Source organism: Melopsittacus undulatus, chromosome 6 (assembly GCF_012275295.1).
Source record: "Melopsittacus undulatus isolate bMelUnd1 chromosome 6, bMelUnd1.mat.Z, whole genome shotgun sequence".
NCBI classification, from domain to species: domain Eukaryota; kingdom Metazoa; phylum Chordata; class Aves; order Psittaciformes; family Psittaculidae; genus Melopsittacus; species Melopsittacus undulatus.
The window spans coordinates 3,989,859-4,015,907 of NC_047532.1; the positions used below are offsets into that span (position 1 = coordinate 3,989,859).

General features: G+C 49.1%; 1 protein-coding gene across 2 annotated transcripts in view; it reads left to right on the plus strand.

Moving 5' to 3' along the window:
- PAK3 (p21 (RAC1) activated kinase 3) overlaps positions 1 to 26,049 on the plus strand; it is a 119,673-nt gene that overhangs the window by 47,274 nt on the left and 46,350 nt on the right. Inside the window, exon 1 of one of the 2 annotated variants that reach the window (XM_031045041.2) lies at positions 6,490 to 6,536. The exons of the other annotated variant lie outside the window; for it this stretch is intronic. The gene's annotated coding sequence lies outside the window, so the exon portion shown is untranslated. Of the gene's footprint in view, positions 1 to 6,489; positions 6,537 to 26,049 lie in introns of those variants that run through there. 2 annotated transcript variants of the gene reach the window in all.

The window sequence follows — 26,049 nt, forward strand, 5'->3', positions numbered from 1 at the left end:
CCAATGCTTTACCCCTTTCAGATACATGCACTGAGGTGGGAGCTCGCCAGGTCTCCCTGTGGCACGTGTGTTCTCAGCACAGGGCTGAGCTCAGGTGTCACAAGCAGAGGGATGTGCCACAGGGCTGCTTCACACTCACTCCTCCTAAGGGCCACAGTAATGAGTCCTGCTGATTACATCGAGGTGAATGTAAATTAAAACCCCAGATCCAGACACTGCCACAGCAGTGGACGTAGCCTGTAAAATGGTGACACTTCACCTCTTGAGCCTCTTGTGATGTCTCGCAACAGGCACAGGAACCTGTATCACTCCTCTGCACATGGAGTTGAGGGAGATAATGGAGAACAACTTGTGTAAAAATCCTAGTACGTTGGCAAATGGTTTTCAGAGGAAAACAAATATAAATAGCTTGGAGAATAGTTTTTACATGTCTCACCCAGCTCTAGGCGTTTTATAGGTTGAAAAGTGAAGCGCAGTGATGCGTGGCTGTTCCAATGAAGAATCAGTGTTGAATGACAGCTATTTTTCAAGGAGCAGATAAATTTGCTGCATGTGCCCATCTTGTTGTAGTGGTTTTACTGTCAGATTTTGCCCTTGAAGCTTACAGCAGCATACTTACATCCGTGTGTTCCTAAATGAGAACAATCTCACCTCTGCAGAGACGTGGTTGTGCATGCGCACGTGTCAGTAAACCTAGTGTTTGTGCTGGGCTGTGGCAGCTTGGCCACAGTCCCCCGGGTCTGCAGTAGCATGAGGAAGGACTGGAAGCTGTTGTGAAGGAGCAGTGGTGCTGGGCTGTATGGCCTGTCCTTGGGAAGCATCATGTCAGCTCGCGTGGTGTTTCAGAGCACTGGTTTAATCAGTATTGGCTTGTATAGTTTCCCTCTTGCGAAACCCTATTCCAGGATGAGGGTTTCCTTGCAGACATTCCTCTCCCTTTCAGAGAGAGGCAGGATTTGTGAAGCCAGTGCCTTGTGTTAATCTGAGAGTATTTCTGCTATATGTAATCAACTATATCTCTGTGTTAGCTTTGGATTTTATAGCACACACAGCCCTGCAGTAAGAGAGCATTACATTCAGTTTTACTAGTTCCTGGAGGTGGATTAAATCCCACTTGATTGTTTGCAACAGTTGTGAAGATTCAACATTTTAATGAGGTGTAGCAGTGGTATATTAAGAAATGTATCTATTAAATGCAGTCTTCAGTAGCTGATTGCTATTTAAATGGCATGTGGTAATATTCTTATTGCATCTCAAAGCCACAGTTGAGGCATTAATTTTGAGTGGGAAAATGATGATATGAGGTAAAAATATAAACTAAAGTACAGCTGCTGTTAATATGAAGATTTTATTCTACTTCTACTGACAAAAGCAAGTGTTTATAGTAGGTATTCTTAAAGCAGATGAAGATGATGTAAAAGCAACATTCTGTCAGTTATTGCTGTAACATTCATGAAGAGTTATGGATGGAGGTGAATTCTGTCTCATCCTAGGAAAGATTCAGACTTCATCATATTGGAGGAAAGTTTTATCCAAAAGTGTGTTCCTAACGTGAATGTGGGCATTCATCTCCAGGGACTCAGGGGTCAGTAGCTTGGCAACAGGTTTCTCCAAGCTGTGGGGTTATCACCATCCGTGAAGGTTTCAGACTGCAGCACCACAAACCACTATTACTGCAGGTAATGGGAGATACTTTGAGGGTTTTCTGAGAACATGGTGAAACCCATGTTTTACAAGGGCAAGGTGAAGGACAGAATGTTCCCTGGGTAGATCCCAGGGGATAACACTGTGTTTGGTTCTTTGCATGATCCCCCAGGCTCAGTAGTGCCAAGGGCACAGCTCTGTCCTGCGCTTGCACCTGAGCTGTGAGGATCCTCAAGATAACGCAGTCACCCATGAATTCTCTTGGAATGAGCTGCATTTGGTGCCAGTCCCTACCCTGCCCTGTACAAGGTTTGCAGTATGTGGACTTCCCATTGTCCATGGCATGGTGGTGGGAAGGGATTCGGAACACTCACACAAGTTACCTGCAGATGGGGTGCACTAAGGCACAGAGTCTCTCAGTGACTTACTCCCTAAATGGGAGCAAGTGAAACTAGTAGCACAGTGTGTCAGCCTCCAAGTGTCACTTGTCCCAGGCTGTGTCAGTGCCCTGTGCCCAAGAGGCACCTTCACCCCTCAGGGACTCCAGTTGTTCCCAAGCAGCACTCGTGTGTCCTCTTTGCTCCGTCTTTGCCTGGATCTCAGCATACAGCAGATCCCACAGCTGCGCAGTTGGGACCCCCTCACTGCTGGCAGGCAGCCTGCCTGGTTCCCATCGCTACGTGTCGGTAGGTGGTTCCTGTCTAATGAAGCTCCTTTCCAAGGGAGGCTGTTGACGTGCTCCAGCATCGCCAGATGGTCCCCTTACCTCTCCTGCTCTCACGCTCCCTCGGAAACATTAATGATCCCTAAACCTCTCTGATGGAGGGGCTCCTTTTTGTGACAACCTCATTACGTGGTTATCAGGAGCTGCCACTATATACGTTGTCACGACAACCAGCCTGATTCAGAGCCGCTGGGAAAGGTCTGAACCTCAGGCAAATAAGCAACCCCAGCTCCCCGCAGATGCTCACCCACAGCCAATCCGCGGGGCCCAGGGGAACCATGACATCATGGGCCCCCAAATTTAACTGTTAGCTTCCAGCATCCCTCCATGTTCCTTCCATGCGCGCCCCACATCAGCCCCAGTGCGGCTGAGCTGGTCCTGCTATGGTACCACTCTGAAGGGCTCCAGTGCTGCTGCAGCTCAGCAGGACTGGCAGAGGAGGTGCCTATAGCCCACACTTGATGCAGCCTTGGTCAGGAGCAGGAGCCGTGGTGGCCAAGTGCTTGTGCCTTTGTGGTCTGGCACTGGCAGAAAGCTGTGGGGTAGTATAATACCCACAGCTGTGAGGAGCCAGAATGGGTTGCTGCTTATTGGGGTTTTGTTAATGGGGTGGGAGTTAGGTGTTCAGAGTTCATTTTGGTTACAGGATGAGCTCTCTGGCAGCTACCGCTAACTATGGGAGATTAATGGGATCCTTTTCCTCCTTTCCCATGAAAACCTACTGACACTCAGCTGCCTGTCATGCTGTGTTCCTCAGATTGTGTTGTTTGCCAGCAAGGTGTGATAAATGCAGCAGAACCAGTTCTGTTGCAGATGGAGAATGTGTCCCCCCTCCTGCCCTGCTGAAGCAGGAGGGGTTTGTTGCAGATACTGGGGTGTAGCTGAGCTACCTCTGGAGCTGTGTACCCCATTAAGGTTACATCCTACATAGTACTGACTGAGGCATCTTGTATGATTCCGTGATTCTACGTGTGGCTGCAGAGCTTTCCTGAATTCCTGCCCTCCTGCCCTCCTGCCCACATTCCCTATGGAAGCAGGATCAGGCAGCTTTTGATGGGATTCCTCCATTTGCTCAAGAAAGACTTTACTTTGGTAACTTCCTGATCCCTCAGCTAAGAGTACATTTGGCTTCTGAAGATGCTGGTGCTTTGTCTCCTCTGCTGAGACGTTTCTTGCACACCCTCTGCCACAGGGAAGGGTGCTGGTCCTCTCAGGCAGTGTGGGTCTGCAGCACTGCAGTTTGGGAGGGTCTGTCTGCTTGGATCTGACAGTTGAGGTTATGTGGCTTGTGGCTTCTGAAGTCCTTGGGCATCTTTTGGAGGAACAAAGGCTATGAGAATCCTATTTGTTACTCAGAGCTAATATCCCATTCTCTTTCTCTGTGTTGCATGGCCTTGTATTGCCATGGGCTGCATCTTCAGGAGGAGTTGTCTCTGAATCGCTTTTGGCAGGGAGTGCCCACAGAGGGGCTGAGGAGGTTGTGCACAGCCCAGCATAGAGACACTGCAGCATGGATGGTCCTGACACAGCCAGTCCTGCCTTTTGTAGCACAGAAGAAAGGAGCTGTTGGGGCTGGGAATAGGCCTGGTCCAGCCAGATCCCTCCTCCTGTTTCTCAGACACCTAAAGCCTGGGGCGTTGGGGCTCAAATTAGGGCAGCTTCTGAGGTTATGTTTGCAAGATGAGACCCTTGCTTGGAGATGTGGCTGGGGCAGGGCAGGCCCTGTGGGTCTGGAGGCTGGGCCTCATGGGCATGCAGTCTGAGCATTTCCAGCTAGTTTTGACACCCATGTGACAGTCACACAGGACTCCCATCGAGCAGGGACTGGCCTGCTTTCTGGTGCCCATGCCTGGGCTGGACCAGGCTCAATGGCACTCTGCTCACCTGGTCCAGCCCAGCCCATCGTGGGTGTCAGACCTGTGGGGCCAGTCCAGCCTTGCACTGCCGAGCCCTATGCCTGGGGCTGGGGGCTGTTTTCCTCTCCCAGCAGAGAGTGGCTGAAACAGCACCGGTTCAAGGGGCTGTGAGGACTCCAAAGGCCAACCTCTAAGACACAGACTTGTAAAAACTCTGTGATGTCCACAAGACCTTCACTGTGCACAATGTTTGCAAGGTTTCCTCTGCTCCTGAGACAGTTGTCACTTTGGGCCAGGCTGACAGAATGGGTCTGATCCTGCTTTTTCACTGCGTGCAGTCATGGAGTCAAGTGTCTGCTCTTTCATGGTCTTTGGCAACTTCAGGGGGAAGCTGAGGCCCCCTGGGTTGGTGTCTCAGTGAGCCTGCTGGTTTTGTTACAGTGCTCATGAGAACAGTGCTGCTAATAGTTAGTGTTAAAACTGTGTTTTAGTTGGATTTTGTAAAATGAATGGAAGTGATTCACCCACAGGTTCAGTCCTAACATCTGTAATTGCCTGACAGTGCTTTGGCTGTGTCTTCTCCTTGGGCTGCCTCCATCCCTCGGAAGCCTGTAAGCAAGCTCATGCTTCACACTGTGTAGGAGCTGATCCACAACCTTCTGCCCTGTGTCCAAAGCATTTGGGGATGATTTCTACCCTGGAGGAGGCATGTCCACCACCTGCTCAGTCCTTTCTGACTCCGTGGGCTGTTCTTAAACAGCACTTTGCAGGGTATGGCCCTTCAGGGACCCCTGACAGCATCAGCAGCAGCATTCCCTTTATCACTGTTACCCTAAATCCTCACACAGCCTTTGAAGGGGCAAAAGTTGGGACAAAGTATAAGCCCTCTGCAAACTGCTGTCTCGGTGTTGAGGTGTCCTCTGCAGGGCTCACCCCAACCCTTGTCCTGAGCCCCCATGAGTGCACACTGTGCTGTCACTGCGGGGGATGTGACTTGCAGCAGAGGGTGGAAAGAGCCTCTTCCATTGCTGAGGCCTCGCAGGGTCACTGCTGACCTTGGAGGATCCCAAGAGCCATCTCTTCACAGGGGTATTTCACTACAGGGGTGGGAGCAGCACTGGCAGCTTGTTCCATGGCTTGGCTGTGACCACTGCAGAGAGCTAAGGGATAGGTTTGACTTCTGCTGGGGAAGTAAGCCTTGGTGAGGCCTCAGCAGGAAGGGACAGCAGTGATTCAATAGGGGTGCTTGTCATGGCAGTGTTGGCTGCGTGACTCAGTCAGTGTTTGCTCCTGGAGAACGTGTCCTTTGATGTTGTGTAAGGCGACAGCATGACCATGCCTGGCCAGAGATCACATACTGTGTGGTGGGGCTGGGATGGTTTGTTATCTCCTCTTGGGTGATGTGACCTGCCTCTTACCTGGGGCAATAGCAGGCAGCAGAAGGCAGTCGTCATTCCTTGCCCATGGCTGCTGCATAATGCATTGATAAACAGGGCCTTGTGCTTCTCCCTTAGCAAACGGAGCAAAAGGGTCAAAGCGGTGCCCCTGTTGGGATGGAACAGCACAGCCCTTCCCGCAGCCAGTGGGCATGGGCCTGGGGGGTTGTAACAGTGGCCATGTTTGTCTGGGGATTAGTTTTTTCCCCATAAACATTGTAAACTGAGGCCATCCTCATCAAAACAGTGGATGTTTGTACCTTTGAGACCTTCCATGGAGATGAACTTATGGGTCTGGGGGAAGCAGGAGCAGGACCACACACTGCCCAGGAGAGTGATTCTGGATGGAAGGAGGTTTTTCATTGGTGCATTTGGGGATCTCTGTGGCTGGAGCGGTTGCTCACACCATGCTCCTGGTGGGTGTCCCCACGTCTGGACCATGACAACAGCCTCCCACAGGCTGTCACATGGCGAACGGTATTTGCGGGGACCCCGGTGTTTCAGGGAGGACGAGGACCGGGCCGCACGGTGCCGGTTCTCGGCGCCCGCCGCGGTACCGGCCGGAGGGGACCCCCCCACCCCCCCGCGCCGCTCCTTCCCCACGCAGCGGCCCTTGAACCACAAGATTCACCCCCTCGCGCCCGCCCGCCTCGCACGTCGAGGGGCCGTCGCAGCCGCGCGGCCGCAGCCAATGGTCGGGGCGGGCGGCGGGTGACGACACGGGTTGTGGGGCGCGGCCGCGCGCGCGGCGGCGGCGGCGGGGGGGGGGGGAAGGACGGACGGGAGCGCGGCAGATGGGCTGCGGCCGGGGGGGGCCCTCGGCGGCGGCGGCGGCGGCCGGGGCGTGCAGCATGACAGCGGGAACGGCGGGGAACGGTAACGGGAACGGGAGCGTGAACGGGAGCGTGAACGGGAGCGGCCTGGAGAGCCTCGCCCGGGGCCGTGCGTGCGGGGCCGCGGCTCCTCCCGGCGCTGCGCCGCGGTGGGGAGAAGGAGGAGGAGTGGGGTGAGGGGGGGTGTGCGGCCGCGTTGCTGCCGGTGGTGACACCTGTGTTACCGGTGCCGTCTGCGGACCGACACCGGCGGCGGGGGGTGGTCCCCGGCGTGGCCGCCGAGCCGCGGCCGGCTCCGGAGTTGTGTCGGCGCCGGCATCGGCGCTGCCGTGGTGCGTGCGCTCCCACCTTGGACAATGCAGCCGGCGGCGCGGCTGCGGCGGGCGGGGGATCGGGCTATAAATAACTCTGCCTTCCCCTTTTCTAACGCTCTTTATTGGCAACGCGCGGCCCATCGAGCCCGTTAGAAACGGCTGCTAAGTTCTGGCTGAAATCCATCGGGAAGGGTGGTCTCCCCCGGTACAGGCACGGCGGTGCCGGTGCCTCGCTGAAGCCGGTGCCTTGCCGGGTGTCCCTTTGTCCCAGGCTCGCACAGCAGCCGGTCCCAGAGCTGCTTCGGCCGGTGCCTGGCTCCAGCCGGGAATGCCCCCGTTCTGTTCACCCAGACCACTTTCAGATCCAGTTCTCCCCGGTACCAGAAATGAATCCCGTTTGGAATACAGCGGTGTGTTTAATGGAGAAGGTTGAGGGGATTCAGACAGCGAAAGCCGAGGCTTCAAAGCGAGCAACATCTGAAAGAGACTGCGGGCCTGAGCTGGGAAGATCAGGGCTGTTCCTGGACTTGGAAGCTCCGAACGGGATCGAGGGGTTGGATTTCAGCTTCAGTTGCCCGGGTGGGCACAGGGTTGGCAGTGAAGAGCCAGGTTATCTGTGTGGAGAGTTGGGCAGATGCCCCTGAAGGCTTCGTTCCCCTTCTGTCCCTGGTGCCGTATCCCGCCCCCCCCCCGAATTTGATGCCGTGTGGAGATTGCGGACGAGGGGATCCCGCTTTTTGTTTCCCTCTGTGCACGGCCCCTGATGGCGTTGAGCGCACGGAGCAGGAGGCAGAGATCCCGATGGGCTCTGCCGAGCGACCTGGGCTGGCGTGAACCCCCCCAGAGTGAGCAGGGAACGGGGGGGACTGCAGGGCCCAGGCTCCCACCTGCCTGTCGGAGGGGGAGACAGAAGGAAATGCCGCTGCCGGAGGGGATGCTGAGATGAGATCTTCTCCCTGGCTCCTCCTCTCGTGTGAATCCACCTTCCCGGTGGCTGTCAGGCAGTCCCACTGCGAGGCACCCTGAGGGGGAAGCGGCTGCTGGGGATGGGGGCAGGAAGGGGGAGCGCGGAGGGGAATGGGGATGAGAACGGAGCCTCGGATGGGTGTGCTGGAGGAGAGTTTGGTGTCCCCGAAGCAGGGGCTGGTGCAGGGAGCAGCATCGTGTAGAAGAGGCACTGGGGATATTCAAGCATCTTTGCTCCAACTCCTATGGAAGTGGTGCATGTGGCTGCAGAGGATCCTCGTGCTTCCAGGACAGGTGTTCAGTCACCGGTTACCCGGTGGTGTGAGCTGGAAAAGTAAACCAGGAATCGGGAATAAGTGATTTTAGTCCAGGACTGGTGGGTTGCTCAAGGCCAGGGAGTGAAGGATGCTGTGACATGTTACGTGCATGAAGGATTGCCCTGAGCCTCCGGGTTTTCTGTGGTGAGCACAGGGCTGGTGAGGGACAGTGTCTGTGCTGGTTGGAGCTGCCTTCCTTGAGCATGGGACTGGGCAGAGGAGCCGGTGGCAGGCACAGTGCAGGGGATGGGTTTGGGGTGTTGCTGGATTCACATGTGAGGGGCTGCAGAGGAGTTTGTGCTCTGATCTGAGACCTGCACGGAGGTAGTTCTTCACTGAGTGACTCTGGATAACTCAAAGTGATTCTCAGTAGGTCCTGCGAGCCCTGAGCTCCTGTTACAGGATTAAGTTTCCAGCCTCATAGGCCACCGCTCACAGCAGCAACAGTTCGGGAGGCAGCTGTGGCAGCAGTGCCACAGGAGGCAATGCGCAGGGTGAGCTGCTTTGGTTGTCCCAGGTCCTGTGCTCTGGCCTCCTTCACCTCAGGGCTGTAGCACGAGCATGCCAGCTTCTTGTGGGGGATGTCTGATGGGGGCTTTGTGCTCTCTGAGCCACCAAGCCCAATGAGACCGTAGGGGTGTCCCACAGAAGTTGGGGAGCGTTCTGCTGTTGAGGTGGAGAGGACTTCACCTCTCCAAGTAGGCCATTCACTGGGCAAATCCTCTGTCAGGATCTGAGCAAAACTCAGTATTCAGAAGTGCATGGAAGCTGGAGTCCAGATTATCCTGTTTGTCCTGGGCTAGCTCGCAAGGTCTGCGAAAACAAAACTTGATAAAAGACATCATCTTCCTCCATGCCCCATATTTCTTTGCAGCTTTTGTGCATACGGTTACGGGCATAGGTGAGACAAATGCAGCTCTGCAAGATACTGCTCACCATAGCAAACCCAGCTCCAGTGTTAGCCATCTCCTGGCCTGGCAGTGTGTGCTCCTAGAGGAGAGCAGGTTTGTGGTTCCCGTTCCCTCTGCCGAGGAGCTTGCTCCATTTTTAATACTTTAATGACTGTGGATCCAAGTGTTCCTGGAGCTGCCAGTGTTCTGGGATCAAAACCAGCCTGGAAGCTGGAGGCCTTTCAGATCTGCCTTCAACTCCTTCATTTGAGCCATGCCTGCACAGAACTGTTCACAGTGGAGGTGTTGCCAGATTTGGCATCTGCTTCTGCTCTGGTTGGACTCCCTGTGACTTTGGGACATGAGCGCTGCTGTCTGTACCTACCCGGTTTGAGTGCTGATTTCTGTTCCTTGCTGTGCTACATCTTCCTCTGTCATTGCCTGCCTTGGCTCCTGCAAAAGGTGCTTGAAGCTTTTTGTTCCAGGAAGTCCATGGGCAGGGAATGGAGTGAGAGGGTAGGGAGGGGGAAACATGAGTTAACTTTCACATGCAGAAATAAACCTTTCTACCTGCCAGTGCTGTTTTGTGTTTAGGTAACATTCCCCCCTGCAGCTCTGTTTTGCTTTTACCTTTCAGACACAAATGGTTGACCATATATGTCATCTGTTTCTTCTATATTTGGTTTGGCTGACAGTGAAGGATGGCATCAAGCTGAGTGGTGATCAGTTGGGCCTCAGTCAGCACAGGTAGAGAGAGGTGCTGATGTGAGTGGCCTGTCTCAGAGCTGCTGTTGCTGGGGGTATCTCCTGCTCTTGGCAGTAATTCTGTGGTTTGCTGGTAGCTTGTCTCAGTGCTCAGTTCTGGAGATCTCTTCCGGGTGACCACATCAGGTATGGCTTGTGTGCAGCTGATGGCCAGTGTGGGGTGTGCTCTGCTGGGGATAGCAGACGGACTTGTCATGTGGCAGGTTGAATTGCACAGGTGAAGGTTGGCTCTGGGGGTGCCTCGTTGATGAGTTGTCCAGATGGGTCTCCTGAGACAAGAGATTGGCTGCAAGGTGGCCCTGGTCTCTTCAATCAGGCAGCGTGGGACATGGCAGGAGGGTACCCCTTGCTCTGGGCAAGCCCCATGGCATCCACGTAGTCAGTGCCACTGACTGTCATCCAGGAAGCCTCTGATCATGTTGATGCAGTCTCATGTCCCCAGCTTCTGGGGCTCTTGACCCCAGGAAGCCCCAGGTGGGGACAGGCAGGCCTACAGGTGCTCCTGGTGTGGGAGGATCTTCTCATCAGCATGTGCCACCAGCCCTACCTGCAAGTCTGGTGCTCAGGGCACTGGGCTTGGTGCACCTCTGGGTACCTCGTGTCTGGTCTCATATCTTCCCTTCCAGAGTCAGACTTGGAAATTGTGTCCCTCTTGGAACAGGGCATGTCCTGCTCAGCTGAGAAAGCTCTGCCATGACTGTTGCTTAGCGTGAGCAGATGTTGATTTGTCTTGCTCTAATGTCTTATTGTCATGACTGTGTGTAAAGTATTCAAGGGTGGTGTTACTATTCAGTGGGCTCATTTCTCACTGTTAGTTTTTATTGTCAATTGCTTATCTGGTACCATATTGACACATGCAACTGGCTCCTGACTGATCCAGAGCAAAGCATTTCTGTGCTCTGGAGTCTCTGCTGTCACTTACAGTTTGAATAGTTTGCACTGCTTGCATGTGACAGTGCAGGTTCTGGGGCTCTCTGTGTAGTGCATGTAGGACACTCCAGTACAGCACTATGTAAGGCTTACCAAGATGAGAAACAGCAAAGTGAAGGTTTGATACTCTGTCTGGTCTGGTCATGTGTACTTTATTGCCATCAGAAGCAAATTAAGGCAATTTGGATCCTAAAACTTGTTCAGGGAATCTTTGGACAAGTGTCACATGTTTCTTCATAATTCTGAGAGCAGAAATGGGCCTTCTCAGAGAAATAAAGGGTCTGGTATGACCCCTTTACTTCTGAAAGCAATGCCTCACACATGGACCAGGGGTAGCTGTGCTGTGATCCAGCTTGCTGCATACATGTGTGCTTGGCTTTACTGCAAGGCACTGTGTGCTGTGTCACTTTTTGTCCAGCCTTAGATCCCCTATAAGCACTGAATCGTTGTCTGGTGTGGGTTGAAGGGGACCTTAAAGCTTCTTCTGTTCCAGCCCCTGCCATGGGCAGGGACACCTTCCACTAGAGCAGGTTGCTCCAAGCCCTGTCCAGCCTGGCCTGAAACAAACTGCCTTTTCAGCATTGCAGTGCAGCACAGGTTCCAGAGTGGGACCACTCTCATCTTCCTTCTAATCCTTAAGACCTGAAATGGCTCTGGCACCTCAACAGCTCCCCATGCTCTGCAGGGCTGGCTGAAAGGCAGCGCTGGAATGTTTTCTTGCCATCACCTGAGTGTGCTCATTCCTGCAGGCAGAGCTGTTGGAGGAGCAGCAGTTGTGTGATCCCCAGTCCCTGACCCTTTGCTGCATGAATAAATTGCTTTTTGGGAAGGGCACTGGAAAGTACTTGTGTGTGTCTCAAGGAGAGCGCAAGGCCTCATGTTTTCCATTTGCTGTCTCCTCTGTTCCGTGTTATGAAGGAGAAAATCCTCCAGATCAGGAATTTTCCAGGCCCTTCCCTGCAGAGCATCTCCATTCACCCTGCAGTGCCCAGATGCCAGCTCGTATTTATCAGGTACCCAGCCACTCCCTGGACGACACGTTGGGCTGCTGGTACACAGTGAACGTGAGAGGGAGGAATGGAAGGCACACAAGATCCATTTGCTAAAACTGGTTTGAATGTCTCCTGCCCTCACAGGTGGAACATTGTGCATTTGGATTTGGGATGCTCTTGAGGTGTCACCAGGAAAGCTGTCACATACGTGCATGCAGAAATGGAGGCTTGGAAGATGCTTTTAATTGTGATTCCACTCTGCACAACACAGATTGTCACGCTTTGAGCTCAGGTTTGTTTGTATCAGGGACAGACATTGATACCACAGCTCCTTATTGGGGCATAAATATTTCAGCAACTGAAATGATGCCTGCCTGTTCCAGAAAAGGGCTGCTTGCATCCTCGTTTGATCTTTTTAGTGAGCATAGCAGCTCAGGCTGCATCCTGGTTAGGTATTTCCTACAGATAAAGTCCCTTTTAGCTCTCCATTCCAGAGGCTCTGGGAAGTCAAGTGGGGAAGAAGTGAGATTTCTAGCAAGAAAAAAGACTAAAGCAGCCAGAATTTGCTCCCTGTTTAGTGTCTTTTTGAGGAAGCATCTTCACTGTTTAGGATGCATGGACCACAAAGAGATGGGGTAATATCTGGAAGTATCTAGAGTGGCAATCTGTGGGGACACTCCTTTCGTTTCTTCCCCACATCCTGCACAACACCTTCTCTCCATGCTGTTGTTCCCTGTCTGCTACTTTTTGCACATGGGGAATGGAGAATCCCACTGTTTAGCGGCATTAATGAATGATATTAAGCATTTCAGAAGGAATAAGCTGAGAGTGGAGGCTTATTCTTTTCTGCAGTACATTGTCCTGGACCCCTTTTGAAAGCTGTAGTGATGTGGGAACACTGGAACTCCCAGTACTATTTTGTGCTTCTGAAGTAAAATATCTCCAAAGCATCTGATTAGGGGACTGCAGCCATGATACGTATGCAAACAGTGGGACCTTTTGAGCAGCTTGCTCTTCAGGACTTGCCTGGTGTTCTATGATCTGTAGAGCACTCCAGACACTTGGGGTGAATGCCAGGTGTCCTCATGTGATCAGGAAAAGCAATAGGAATCTGAGTGTTGGAAACCCTTGGTGTGGCAAGATGTCTCTCCTCGTAGTGAGCAGCAGCATGTGGATGAAGTTTGCATACCCAAGGATGGTGCAGGAGGTCAGTTACCTGATTCTTTAGTCCTTTTTTGAGCTGTGTTCCCTGGTGTTTGCACTGCTGATCCCAGCAGAATGGCAGAGCTTAGCCTCATGGGTACAGCTGAATGTGTGTGATCCTCTGCTTGAGGAATCCATCTGTTGGCATGGTTATCCTGAGTGTAATTGCTTGAATACCAGAACAGAAATTACACATTGAGAGTTACTGCTGTGTATGTGCCCCAGCAAATCTGGTGAACGTGATCCCAAAGTCAACCCACAGAAGGTCTCACTGGGGGCAAGGAGAGGAAAACGTTGTGCTCTTACATATGCCAAACAGTGTATTTTCTGTGGAACCGATGGAAAGGTTGACAGTAAATGGCTCAAAGTCAGGCTCAGAAAAAGAGCAGAGATGTGCTGGGGCAGGGTCTGACTGCTCCAGGGAGGTGCTGCCAGGTTGACTTGTGTCAGACACACTGGAATCACAAGGGTGAAGTCAGTGTCCAAGGTCAGAAGGGTGTTGGCAGAGCAATGGAAGGGATCAGTTAAAAGCAAACATGATTGAATGTTTGTGTCCTGACCTCGCTGTGGGGATCAGTGGTGGTGGTGTGGCTTGGGAACCTTGCAAACCTGGCCTGGTGGGTGCCTGAATGGTAGAGTTTGTGTTCATGGTGACTAATGAGGACAATTTATGGTACAACATCACTTCACATGTTCTTTCCTGAAGCAGACCTGTGGTGTTTCCATCAGGAATGCTTGGGAGAGAAGAGACCTGGCACCCAGATGCTGTGAGGTTCATTCAAAACAGATACACTGAAGGGGAGGGCCTGTTGGATGAAGAATTGCTATTTGTGATGTATTAGGTGTTAAATGTATCTGATATAAGGAGCTTTTAGAAGGATCTGCTTATGGGTAGCAGAAATGTCTTGGTTTGTGGTTGTTTTGAGCAAAAGGACAAGGCCACCACTGCAGGCTGGTCCCCAGCAGAGTGTTGTAAGGTTGCCATTCCCCATTACACAGGTGGTGGTTCTTAACACAGCAGGATTTGTAATGGAAGATGCAGGGACTCTCTGGGGACTTGGGATTTAAAGGCTTTTCAGATGTTTTGCTTTGTATTTCATATGTATGTGATGGGAGGAGTGTCCTTGTGTGCATATATATCACATGCAAATGTATGGGGAGTTGCTGTGTGTTTTGTCTGAATTTAGACAAGGAGTGATTTGGAGCAAGAATCCCCCAGGAAACGTTGGGTTTGCAAGCACAGGCCCCTGGGCTGTGATTTGGGGGGGAGAAAGGAGTGGGAATGAGGGGGAGGTTCACTGAGGTTTTCTCTTGTAGCGTTTTGGGAAACCTCCAGCCAAGGCCCACATACAGGCACATGAATCAGCCTCCCTTTTTGCCATAAGAAATTGGCAGCTCTAGCTGCAATGCAGTTTTGATGTATGGCTAATACACTTGTTCTTGGTTAATTGAGAGGAAACACTGCAGTAGAAGCCTGATGTCGAGTTGGCCTTTGTATGGAGCCTTTAAGCTAGCAGGGAGATGTTGGCTGCTTCTTGAGAGGTTGGGATTTGCTGCAACTTGTATCGTATGCTCTCGTCTGAAGGCTGTTGTTGCTGTTCATCTGCTATAGAAATACATCTCTTGTTGCACGCAAGCGTAGAGGGCACTGTAAGCTGGCACATGGCACTGTTGCTCAGCACAGGGTTTCCTTGAGCAGAATAGTCGTGCTCTTAGCTGAGTGACTGTACCCGTGCTGACAAATAAAGCATTTTGGCCTCCTCATACTCCTGTGCAAAATGGGATTCACGTGTTTCTAAAGCATCTGGTGCCAGTTCAGACTCAGAGCTGGGCTTGGAAAACTTACCAGACAAGCTCAGCATTCACCACTGGGAGTAACTGGAGGGCTTTCTTGTCCTGGAAACAGGACCTGTAGCAGTTGCCCTTAGCAGGCTGAGACTTGCCAAATGCCTTTTATTTCCTGTTGGAAGCCTAGTTTTACATGGAAGGACTATATTCTTTTGTATCTGTTGGTAAATATTGGCTTTAATAACATACGCTTCAGTTCAGCAGGATAACAGCAGTGAGGGGTGAATGTCAAGCAGTGAAATAAGTGTGCTGTACTGGGGCAGTAACATCAGCATTCTTTTACAATGTTTTAAATGGTAAATGCCATACCTGTTATTTTCATAGCATTAAAAAATTCATTAGAAACAAGTCCCTTTGAGCAACCTGTAGTCATGAGTGTGATTAACTCAGCCATGGAGTTTTAGTCATGGCCAAGCTCCACTAAATGCTGTCTAAACAGAGAAAACAAGCCTGGCCTGGGGTTATTCTTTCATAGGATTGCTTCATATACAGGAGGCATGTGGCCTTCCCCCCTCCAGTAGTACTGTGGGGGAAGAAAACATTGAATGAAAGTTTAAATGTAAGGTGTTCATGGGGGGACAAGCAAAATGGTTGGCTATGGAGCATTTAGCACCTGAAATGGAACACAAAAGTGGCTGTTCTTGTTATGGGTCAGAGAGAGCTCTTGAGCGCTTGAAGATGCAAACACATAGAAAGCAGAATGACATCTGCTTTCCATATATACTTATCTGAACAGCACTCCTGCTTGTTTGCTTCAATGTATGATGTGTATCTTGAAAGAGATTATACCCAGGCCAGTTGGGCTGAAGTTTCCTCTTTCTCTCTTCAGTTCACTGGACACGTGTTTTATGTTTTCTTCAGCATGACTTTAAATGGACATTGTTTTACCTTGTTCTGGGAAGGAGCTGATATCTTTACAGCTCATGCTGTCATGTAAGTAACCTTTTTCTTTTCTGAACAAGGTCATTACATCATGATGCAGTAATCCTCTGCCTGTGGGATAAACCCTCCTCTCTGTCTGTGTCTGTCTACTGCTCTTATCTGTGTTGTTAAAGTGCATACAGGGGGAGGAGAAATGAGGGGAGAGTAAAAGTTTTGATGCTGGCCTGTTAAATTATGTTTAGAGAGAATAATGCATGGGTTGTGAGATGCAAAGGGCTGTTGTCTCATAGAGCTATTGCTTTGATATTTTATCCACAAAGACAAGCTCCAAAGTCTCAAGTCAGAAGAGCCTGGGGATGAAATTACACCTTTGCCAGGCTATGACAGGTTAAACTTTATGGAGATGCAGGGAGCAAATTGTCCACAGGCTGAATTGCAAAGAAGAGCTTTAAAATGGGCTTTAAAAACCTGCTGGGGAGATGGAGTGAATAAAAATAGTTAGTTCTTGTATTCTTCTTTTTGTCTGTAGGGCTAAAAGCCATCAACAAAGGAAGGACAAGCTCATTATCTTGGGCCCAGCCCAGAGGAACCTGAGGGATGGAGCATTGCCACTGTGGGTGGACTGGGTCAGTGTGGGAGTCAGCAGCACGACCTGGCATCCTGCTGCCTGTCCCATTGCCTGGCCATTAGGCTAAGTTGCCTCCCTGCTTACTGCAGTTTCTAATTTGTCTTGGATGTGTCTGTGTGCTCCTTCCCCAGTCAGTTTACAGCACAGTGTATCATTCATGGCCAGCCTGGGGTGTGCCCCATGAAGCATCTTTCATAACTATTTTTGATTCATTTATACAGGGATTAGGTGACGTGGTTGCACAGCAGAGCAGGGACTGTACTCGGTGACCTGGTGGGTCTCTCCCAGTCCTGTGTTCCTATGTAACCTGAGGTGATGCCATCTAAGCTGCATCAAGATGCCAGTGATGTAATTTCAAACTGTCTGGCCTGAGTGCCAGTGAAGTCAGGGAGGCTGCACATGTGTAAGATAGGATTGGCTTTGATCCTGTTTATTTTGCCCAAATAGTAAGTAGAAGATAGGCAGGGTTTGATTTGAAACCAGTTAACTCTGCAGAGCAAGTAGAGCAGATGTATTCGTGGCTGACTCCATCTTTCACCTGCTCTGACAGGAAATAGCCTGTTGTATTTTGCCATGCAACTCCGAGGTCCTGTTGCAGATAAAGACAAATAACTGAGTTGAGTCATCAGGTTGTAGTGTCTCAACAAACTACTTTAAAAGATGTCAGGCCCTCATTGTGGGTGGATGGTGAAGTGGCAGAGCTATCAAAGAAACACATCTAGAACCACATGAGGACTTCAGTGTTACCGTCATGCAGTACTTTATAGCTGTTCAGAGCATTGCAGTGATAGAGCACATGGTCCTGCAGGCTGGAAGTGATAGACTTCTGACTGCTGTCAGCAGGATGCGACTATGATGGACACCTTTCAGGGCGTGCTGGCATGAGTACAGCTCTGCACTCACATGCCTTTACAGCTATCAAAACAGACACGTGTGCCAAGTTACTTGGGAGTGCAAGCAGAGGAGCTCAGCTTGGGCTGTGCTCATCTGTGGAGACTTAGTTGCAGCTGAGCAGTCCCTGTTCCAGTCAAAAGGAACACCAGTGACAGCACTATATCTTCATAATAATACTTCTGTGTTTGTACTTGTCCCTGATATATTATATCCTAAAATCCAAGAGTCTTCTCATGGAGATGGCTTTGCTAACAGCATCTTCACGTATGTTTCAGCTCTGCTGCCTCTGTTGATAACAGGTTCTGTGTAGTCTGATCCAATATCAGAGTGTTTTAATGGAGGAGGGGGATTTCTAAATGAGGTGAATTCATTATGTTCTCTTATCAATGCCTGTTACTAGAAAAAATTCTAGCAAATGAGTTTGTACTACTTCATTATCCCTGTTGGGTTGCTTCTCTTTAGTTCCAACAGAATCTTTGCACCCAGATTCCAAGTGGATGAGAGTGTTGTAGGAAAACCAGTCACGGAACATGCTTACAGCAGAACTCCCAGCCATTAGTTATGATAGCTTTGACTTGTCTACCAGGCTAAATTTCAGAGCAGCATTGATTTTTACTTCTTCATGTAACTTGTGATTTGCTGAGCTATAGCTGACAGCAGCTTTTCCCTGTCCTTAAGGGGTCATTCCACATGTGTGTATGTGTGTTTGAAAACTGCAGAATCACATCTCAAAACCAAAGTCCTCTAAACATGCTTAGCTGGGTGTAATACCTTTCCCTTTGCACTTAGTTTTAAAGCCAAAAGTCATAGAAACAACTATGAGTGCTTTGATGTGGGCTCATAATTTTCTGCTTGATGCTATTAATATTGCAAGCCCACTTGCTCTGTGGTGGGTGTCAGCGCTTGCTAACAGCAGCCATCTGTGAGAAAGGAGCTGCTTCCTGTTAGGGAGTAGAATTTAGGCCAGCTGTGGATGCTCGAACCACATCTTAGAGCCTGTCCCTTCTGGCTCTCCCTTCCCTGTGCTTTGCTGCAGACTCTGCACTGAGCAGCATTCCTGGTACCCAGTGTCCCACAGCCTGTGGAGCTGCATATCTGTAGTGATGTCTGTGCCTTGCATTCTGAAGGCAGAAGGTAGGGCCTGAATGATGACCACATTGGGTTTGTGCTGTTGTCATTCCAGAAAGCTGATGTCCCTAAACTCAGGGGACTTGCCTGTTTCAATCCATTTAACTGTGAGGTGGTTACCAACAAACGATGCTCTTGTTCCATTTGGGCAATGCTTGAAACCTGATGTCTGCCCCTGCATCCATTCAGCACAAGGGGTATTTTATGGGTCTAGTGAATCAAGTCAAAATGCAATTGCAACTCTGGCCTGATAGTTTGGGGAAGCCAGTTTTCCAGTGATGTCAGAAGAATCTTATTTGCCCTTCAGCTTTAATTCCTGGAAATCTAAATAGGTTAAAATTACAGCAGGGGAAAACAAACTCCAAGCAGTATCCCAGGTTAGTCTTATAGAGGATGTTTTGCAGTCAAGCTTCTGAGGTGTGAATAGATTCTCCAGCCTGTGTCAGAGATCAGTGCTGAGATTACTTTAGCAAAAGGGAAGAACCAAAGCTGTGCACTGCCTTCGGTGTGCACCTCAAACAAGCAGTAGTTTCTCTACTGCATTACTGTATCCATTGCATTCTTTCAGAACAAATGAATGTAGTTTTGGTCGTGGCTGGCAAGAAATTTGTGGGTAGGATGTTTAGAGCAGGATTCTTGTTTCAGGGAAGTCCAAGAAGTAGATGCAGGAATGGTATGCATTCAGGTGGGAAGCCTTGCATGAGGAGCAAACAGGCTGCGCAGTGAGGTCTGTCAGTGTTTTCTGGTCAGGCTTTGTGAATGAAGATTGGGATGAGCTTTGTTTTGGCAAAGAGAATATGGAGGCTCTGTGTTCCCTTGGAGGATGCTGTTTGTTGTTTCCTTCTTAAAATCCTTGATGCAAGAAAGAATTCTTTGTGGTGCAAAGTGCTTGTGCCAAGTAAAACAAACAGGAGGTGGCTTGAAACAGAGTTAAGTATTTCTGGGAGAAGCACAAAATGTATTGTACTTTCCAAGCTTGCATTAATGCCACATCTTAGATTTTCCTTGATAGCATTTGTAATCAGCAGCCCCTTATCCCTCCTCTACCAGTATTAGTTGCAGCTTAATGACACATAATTATATTGGTTCTTTATTACTCAACTTGCCAAGTCGTTTATCTCTTCTAAGGAAGGATGGAGAGGAGAATTTACAGCCTCTCTGGCTCTTGATGTTGTGCAACACAGATGAGTGATTTGCCAAAGCCTTGAGGAAGGTGCATTATCTGAAGCTGCAGGCGATTGCACACGTAGAGGTGGAGGTGTTGCATGCTGCCTGCACTGATAATCTGGCTGAGTCCTTTTAGTATCACATTACTCTGTATCCACAGAATTTGGTTAAAAAGGGATTAGTGAGAAAGCAGGATGATGAACAGGAGTTTCTGATGCGTGCACATACAGCACTTGCATGCACATAAATTGGATTTTTGACAGCTGTTGGCACCAAGTTATCAAGGCGGATTTTGTCCTGAGGATAGACAGGTAAAGAGGAGAGGTGTGTAATTCCCAGGTGCCAGAACAACTGCAGGGGTCTATTCCAGGGCATGAGGTGACACTGCACCTGAAGGGAAGCACATCTCTCTGGCTTCTCCATTGGAGTCAGTGTGGGCCAGTCAGTCACCAAGGCACTCGCTGCTGGGAGAAAAGTGGACTTGAGGGCATCTTCCAGAGCTGCAGGCACAGCTCTGGCTGCAGAGTGGATGTTGCTTTGGATCTTTGGCTTGCACAGAAATGAAGGTAATCTGTCCTGTCAGGCTGGGAGGGGAAAATCTGGGTTTGTCACGGAAATGGCAGCAGCTTCATTGGTTCAGTTACAAGTCACCTGCTTCGAGTGGTGTGGACACTGTGCTTGTGCAAATTCCAGCCTTTGCTTTGATCCATTTTGTGCACTTGGGTTGTCAAATGAAGGAATACTGGCTGCTGAGAGAGTCAGAGCCACATTAAACTTATGAGTTCCAGTAGATCCAAGTCCTGGTGATCCCCTTCTCCCCTCCCCTATATCCAAGTCCCTGGTGATCCTCATCTCCCCTCTAGTGGGAGTTACCATTCTTAGAACCAAGTTGCAAGGAAGTGTCCCTCAACACTGTGGGGTTGGAAAGTGAGCCCAAATCTCTGCAGTGGCACTTCAGGCTCAGCGGATGCTCCATACAAACGGTTTAGTACAGATGCATCTTCCTGTCTGTCAGTGTTTCTGGGTGAGCAGTAGCTTTTGGCAGGACTTCTTCAAATAGTCTCAGGGGGCAGAGCAATGTCACACAGCTACATTTGCATGTTAAGAGCATGGCCCTGTGCCCATCTCCAGAACTCTCATCAAAGGTTTTAGGCCACGATCATCATTCACTTATTATAACTTATATGTGTGCTTGGAAGAAGTGATTCATGTTGAGTCAGAGATTCATAGGAAGAATAGAGCCAAGTTGCCTGTGACATGTGTGTCAGAGTATGATAGTAATGGGAAATGGTAGCAATACCTTTTACCTTGTCATAGCACTGCATTAACTAATTACTAATGTGCACAGAATCCCTGGGACATGGCCAGCAGGGAGCTTGAGTGGAGATTCTAACATCCCTGGGCTCTTGACAGCTCAGCTCATGATACCCTGGTCACTGCGTGTACACAGCACCACTTGTAGGTAAATGGAATCAGGGCTCTTTCCCTGTCCTAGGACCAGGTAAGAGATGGTTTCCTCTTCTCTATCTCCCTGGCACTAAGACTCTTTAAAGCTTCTTTTAGAAATGGGCAAGAATGGGTGAAACTATATTAAGTTTTCACAAGGGAGTGGGGGGGACTGAGGTTGTGCCTGGAGAATCAGCCCCTGAAGTGTTCAAGGCCAGGTTGGACACAGGGGCTTGGAGCAACCTGCTCTAGTGAAGGGTGTCCCTGCCTGTGGCGGGGGTTGGAACTGGGTGAGCTTTAAGGTCCCTTCCAACCCAGACCATTCTATGACTCTTACTATACCTGTCAGGCTGGTGCTTGCACTGAACCCAGGTTTCTCACTCCTGTTAACATCTCAACAGCTGTGCTTTCTTCAGCTGTTCTCTAAGGGAACAAATAAGCTGTTCCAGAGATACATCCTTCTGATGAAGCCTTCCAGAACAGTCGCATATTCCCATAAAGGTTCTTTTTCAAGCCAGTGAGATGTAACTTGATGAAAAATTCATGGACAGCTTCAGTCAGAGACCTTGGCTCCCCCAGGAACACGGCCTGTGCCTGTTGGATTGCGATGTGCCTGCAGAGAGGCAGGATCCTAAGTACAGGATCAGTCCTGGGTGACCAGGGATTTGTTACAGCATAATTGTAGTCACTGAGAAATGAGGGAATTGAGGCACATTGTAATTATGCTTTTGGCCAGAGTCAGCATGATAACTTGGTTACAGAGCAGAAGAGAACATCAGATTCCTGGTGGCTCCTCCTGTGCTCCTGCAGAGGGAAGCAGGATGGGAAAAGCCCTTCTAATACTTGAACCTGATTTGGATATTGAAGGTTGCATATTTAAAAGACCGTAGTAGCCCCTGGAAAACATGAGAAACTGTGGGGAAATTAGTGAGCAAATCAGTGAAATGTTTGGAAGAAATCAGCCACTTAAGTGTTATAGGTGCAGGGGTTAAGAGGCTGCAGGCGTGCAGGGGGGATGTGGTCAGTGCATCTAGCAGCAGAGTATTTGCATTGATGTGACCAGGTACACCTGCCCTTAGAGCTGCAGGCCAGTGTCTGAATATCAGAATATCAGGGTAAAGATAGCACAGAGCGTGCACCTTTACAAGGAGAAGACAGCTGTGTGATGGGTAAGATGTAGTGCTGCAAACCACCTGCTAAGGCTGACTTTCCATAGACCTTTATCTGAATGGGACTGTTCTAGATGGCGGATGGCTAACAAGTGCAGTATTACACCAGGGCAAAAAGATGATTTTGCTGTCACTGTTGTCAGCTGGCAGTGATTGCTATTCCATAGAGTACAAGAGATGCTTTGTACAATGTAATTCAGAATACAGATTTGATGTATTAGATGCTGTGTGTGTACAGAGTACAGAGCTGTTGTATTTTCTGGCTGGAGAGCTTACAACTGCTAGTGGCGAATGCTAGACAGCAAGAGGAGGAGTTTGGGCTCTTGGGATGTATGTCAGGGACGGGTGGTGGCATGTGTGTTAATTTGTCTCGTTTCTACATCCATAGATTTATTAGGGCAATTTGGAGTTGTAATTGAATCTGTGTGCATTGATTTCCTGATTTGTAAGCTCTTTGTAGGCTGGTGCCTGTGTCTGGCCAGCTCAGGTAAGCTCTGATCAGCTGGTAATGCTGAGGGTGAGCTTTGTCTGGCATGGGCTGTGTGGGGTACAGTCTGCAGTGTCTGCCTTTACTCCTTTGTTCTCACTTAGGCTGAAAGGCTGAGACTTTTGGCAGTGGAAGGACCAGGATTCAGGCCATGGCTCTGCAGATGAGAGTGTGATTTGTATGGTTAGAATTCACTGATCAGTCCAGATGTGCTTTGAGATCACTGAATTTAGGAAAGGGTGTTACTGAAATCTACCTTTATAGGGTTTAATTAATTGTAGCTGGTGAAGGGCTTTGTAAACCTGAGGTGACTCTTTGGATGCACAAAATGTTATCATTCTGTATATATATTTTCTAGATAATGGAACAAAAAGACCTTAAAACACAGGAAGTAAAACAGGAACAGGATCTGTAAGTATTGCATTTAGGAGCTGTTGCAGGCTGTTGAATCTACAGATAATGAAATAGTCATAAACCATGATGTGATTGCCCACATATTCCAGTGGAGACTCATTCAAGTCTGCACAGCATTCTGCACCAACCCAAATTAGCCTCTTGAGTCCCAGGGTGACACGGAGAAGTGTGCCCACTGGTACAGCAGGACTCGCGTGCCTGGCATGCACAGTAAGGGACGCAGGGCTGCCCATTCTGAGCCATGGGCTCTGCCTTCATTCTTTCTTCATGGGGTTTTGCATTTACTCAGCTGGCATCTTGGCATTCGGCTCCTTTGTGGCAGGCAGCCTGGGTTTCAGCATGCTGAGTCTTAGAGATGCCCTTGACTTCGGTGGGAGCTTAGTCCTCTGCAGGACTGGGCCAAGTGTGTGTGAGTCAGAGCAAGGGCAAGCAGCCAGGGCATCTTCCTCACAAAGGCAAGGAAGCTGAATTCATTTAGTTCTTAAAGGAGTGTTTAATTCCTCAGGTTGGAATGGCCCATAGAAACCTGATACAGCATTACTGGAGTCTATTTGGCGACTTCAGTGGGAATTGAATAAGACTCTAAATGTGTTAAAGTCTTTGCACTTTTAGCTGTAATGATGATGCTGATAAGCAGAATTGAATTAAAGATAATAGAGGAAAGAGCTGTCTTTCCTGTTCTGTTATCTGGTTTCTCTTGATAGGAGTGTCTGCGTCTAGATTATTTTAGGTTTTGTTTTGTTTCCCTGTGGTATCATACTCTCTTTAATAAATAATTTGTGGTTCTTTGTAACAATTTTCTTTACTCCTGAAGAGAGGAGATCCAGTTTCGTATCACTTCTGCCTTTGAGGTGTGTAGTTGCAAACAGCTCCTACCATCTTTTCTTCCCATTTCCTCCTGTTTACAGTTGTACCTGCACCTTGGGAAAAGTTGACTTAATGCACGGTAAATATTTCCTCTCCTCCGGTAAGCAAGGTTTTATTGTCTTACTTTGCTTATGATGACAAATAAGAGCTGTTTGAGCTGCAAGAAATGATTCATTTTGCTGAAGAACCTACATCTGTTAAAGGAGGGAGGATGATCTCATTCAGGTATAAAGGCTGAGCAGACAGGATGGGTGATCACTGCCTTTTACTGGAGGCTGCTCTTAGGTTTCCCTCTGAAATTCATTGTAAGGAAGGGGAAAAAATAATACCTGGACATTTACACTGGCAGCTCTGTGACTGGTTTCCTGCTGGAGCTTTCTCCTAGCCCAGGTCTGTGTGTCTCACCGGTGGGGACCGCTGAGCTCCCAAGCAAAGACTGGGATGTAGGCAGATATCTTTGGTTGCTGTAACTTGTTTCACCCAGGACAGTGGCACTCTGATGAGAGTGAATGGCAGAGGTGCATGTTAGCAACAGAAGCTCTGAGGACGATGGTGATACATCATAATATGTAGTCTTGCAATGGGAAGGTGATGTTTTTCTCTTGTGATCTGGCCTGTCAAAAAGCAGTATTGCATTACTGTCTGTAGCACTCTAAAATCACTTTGAGTGTCCCATTAAGTTCAGATGTGTTCTCTCCTGTCTTCTCTTCCATGGATACATGTACATTGTGTGCTGTAAGGTTTCCCTTTCTACAGGTCTTTGTTGCCCTTAGTGACCAGCCGGGAAGTGCTGTGTGCTGATGCTCTCTGAAGAACATGGGCAGTTTGCTCTAAGGATTTCTTTAAAGGCTTCAGGGATAAATGCAGGGCCAGGAATTACCCTCACTAGGAACAGGCTGGCTCAGTGATGGTTCTTACATCGTGCTTAGTCTTTATGACCTGTTAGTTAGTGTGGCTTTTAATTGGTTTAGTGTGCTTTGTGGTTTTGTTTTGCTTTTATTCTGTTACAGTATTTTAAAGCCTCTCATCTTCTAAGGCCTTCCAGAACATAAGTTTCTACAAAAATTACAATACTTCTTTATCAAATATGTTTATTTCCTGCATGCCCTGCTGCCAAGCAGTGGATGGCTCTGTCTGTCAGGTTAAAGTGCTAATACCTCTGGTTTTGTGAGGTGGTTTTTCATCAACAGCTTGTATCTGCCTGCTGACCTCAGAATATGATTTTATCTATTCTACATTTTCAATGTTTGGTGGCATTTCTCCAGTCTGAGATTGTCTCTTGTCATCGCAGCTGGCTCTGCAGTCCTGCTGGGCTTTGATATAGTGGCACAGCAGCAGGCATAGCTGTAGAATGGCTGGCAACTTCTTTTGCAGAGCCTGACTGCTGGGGGTCTTCTCTTCTGCTGACGTTGGACTGTTGAGATCCTTCTTTGCACAGGAGCATCCTTGGTCACTGCATTCACTCTTGTTACTTACTTGCTGGAGAAACTGTATCCTGAAGGTGTTCTGTTTCCTGTGTGGCTTTACCTTCTTGCTCTGAGCTGAGCATTGATCTTGTTCTGTATCTTCCTGTACTGTGCTCTGGACCACAAAGCTGTATTATCAGCCAGTCTCTCTGTGCTTCCTGGGGTCCTTTAACCCTCTTCTTACTGTCACTCCTCCTCACTCACGGGGTGGTTCAGGTGGCTGTGCTGTTCGGAGGCTTTTCTCTACAGCTGGATCTGGAGCCTTGCAGCTCCAGTGGTGCGTGTCTCAGGCTGTTGCCTATTTCGTTAGGGGACCTGTAGTATCTCCAGAGTTACACATAGACACGGTGACACACAGCTCTAGAACCAAAGCTTGTATTCTTGATGGTTTTGCCTAGACAATAGTTCCTTTAGACAGGTTCATTTTGCCTGAGAGCAGACAATGTTTTGCTCATTTCTCATGGTTTTCTGCCACTTACTAAAATAACCTCAAGGACACATCAGTGTACAGGCCTTGTTCTTGCTTCCATACTTCTAGCAGTCCAGAATCGCCAGAGGCTCAATGTCCCCCTCAGTCTTCCCCACTTCTCAGCCTGCTTTGCTTCTTATAGAATATATACCAGTGCAGTTGTCGTTTTGTGCTTCATAAAAACCTCAATTAATGTATTTTAGTTTCCTTTCAAGGCCTGAAGTTGTTGTAAATAGAAAGTAGGGGGTGTCAAAAAGTAGTAGGCTTCAGCCAGCAGCGGGGTAAATGTTGATGAGCTGTTTTAAGAACAAGTT